General features: G+C 37.0%; 1 long non-coding RNA gene across 3 annotated transcripts; it reads left to right on the top strand.

Annotated features, from left to right (window-relative positions):
• Window positions 1-1434, top strand: LOC103401309 (uncharacterized). Of its 3 annotated transcripts, none has more exons than XR_011572239.1 (3): window positions 26-312; window positions 858-916; window positions 1259-1434. It is a non-coding gene; the product is annotated as an uncharacterized lncRNA (long non-coding RNA). The 3 variants fall into 3 exon arrangements; XR_011572238.1 differs by having other exon boundaries at window positions 32-312; window positions 858-1009; XR_011572237.1 differs by lacking the exon at window positions 858-916 and having other exon boundaries at window positions 1-312.
• The last annotated feature ends 538 nt before the right edge of the window (window positions 1435-1972 follow it).

Below are 1972 nucleotides of genomic sequence, written 5' to 3'. Positions count from 1 at the left end.
TTTTAGATTCTCCTCTGGCTCTTGCTCCTTCAGCGACCTGATCCAGATTGCAAGCCGCATTTAGTTGAGTAATTTGGGGATTAAGAAACCCCAGTTGAGCATGAAAAAGGAACAATTAAATTAAATATTATAAAGCAAAATCATTCAAATTTAATTTAAGTTCATATTCGTGTTAATAAAATTCTATCTTCTTCGTTCCATCTTCTATGCGTGCTGCTGCATTTTCCCGTAGCCTTCCTCCTCATCCTCTCCCGTAGCAGCTGCATCTCCAGGTTCGATCTTGATCTTCTCTCATAGCCGCTGCTTCTCCAGGTTCGTTTTCTTGATTTTTCCATGGAAAATTTCAATGTTCTGGCAAAATAGGATGATTATGAGAAAATAAGTTAGTTTTCTTGGTTTCTCTAGTTTAACTTGTGCTTGGGAAAACGAACAAAGTCTGATTTTTAAGGTTTATTACGATTCTGGTTTGTAAAGAATTGGATCTGGTTCCGAGCTGTGCGATTTAGTGGGTTCGGTTGCGAGCTTGGCTTTGTATGATGGAAAAAGCTGGTTCTTTAATCTGGGTCTTCCTCCTTTTATTCTTTCTAGGTTGAATTTTAGTACTTCAAAATTTTTGATAATTTTTTGAGTTTGAGTTTCTGGGTTGCTCTTAAATTGGAGCTTTTGTGTTAGATATTTTGGTTTTTTTTCCCTTTATTTTATGATGCAAGAACTGTTACATTCATGCAATTTTGGCTTCTGAAACTGGTTATTCTGCAAAATTTCATCAATTTATCAATTGGGTTGTTCTTCTTTTGTGATTTCGAGAATTGGGTATTTAGTGATTGCACATTGTCATGGTTTTTTCACTATTTCAGAAGCAATTGATTGAGTTGGATGTGATGCTACTAGAGCTGCAAATCGTCGAGTCTTTAGAGTGAGCGAGTTTGCAGATCCATTTTGTTTTGATTCTTATATAGTGTGATAATATTTTGGGTTAGATGTTTTTTGAAGTGGATTTGAAGCAAAGGTGAGAGAATGCGATAAGCCAAGTCTTTATTTTTTTGCTTAAATGCTTTAGATTTGGTGGAAAGAATTTGCTTCCTGAATTTGAAAGGCTTTGCTGTATTAGTTGGAGTTATAGTTGTGCAGCAACAGTCTTTAAGGATTTCGTTGTTGGCTAACTATTTAAGGCTTTCATCTTCTGTTTCATGCAACTTTGAAGAGGATTCGAGGTGGGTTTTTGATGACTCTGTAAAATTGTAATTGTGTGTTGTAGATGAACACATTGTGATGTGCTAGTTGGGGAGTTGGAGAATCGAACTGTAGATGGAGCGCAAGTGGTTGTGCAAGAAGAAGTCTCTTCTGTGAAGAGCTCTGGAGAAACTTGTACAAATAACAAACACCTCTATGTAATTCATTCATTGTTCAAGGAATACAATCTTTAGTCATTCACTTTCTCTCTCTAAATTCTCTGCCATTGTTTTTCGTTTTGCTTCTTTTGCCATGTCTTCAGTCAAGAAATGGCATAAAATATATCATGGCATAACATATCTTTAGCCATGTGCTACTGTAAAAAATATATCATAGATAAGCATGTATGTGTTCAAATATGAACAAGTTAAAAAAAAAAAAAGTTTGTCTCGTCCCGTCCCACGCATAAACAATGTACCAAACAACAAATGGAATAGGGGTAAGTTAGTCATTCAATCTTTTGGTTTCGTTCTGTCCAGTGCGTACCAAACGCAGAACGGAACACTCGTCCCATTCCATCTTGCGCGTACCAAACATAACATGGAACCTCTATTCTGTCCCGTCCCGTCTGCGTACCAAACGATACCTTAATGCTTAGGTACCATTCGGATGTTTAGACAAGTAATCAGATGCAATTCGGTCAGAATACCACCGGTGGATTGAGTATTGCTTCTTGTGGTTGATAGTAGTTATTTCACCTAGGGCGAATACCACATCTTAGGGGTTACATGGTTTTTCA

The sequence above is a fragment of the Malus domestica genome, chromosome 10 (genome assembly GCF_042453785.1).
Source record: "Malus domestica chromosome 10, GDT2T_hap1".
Taxonomy (NCBI): domain Eukaryota; kingdom Viridiplantae; phylum Streptophyta; class Magnoliopsida; order Rosales; family Rosaceae; genus Malus; species Malus domestica.
This window is presented reverse-complemented; position numbering and strand designations above follow the sequence as displayed.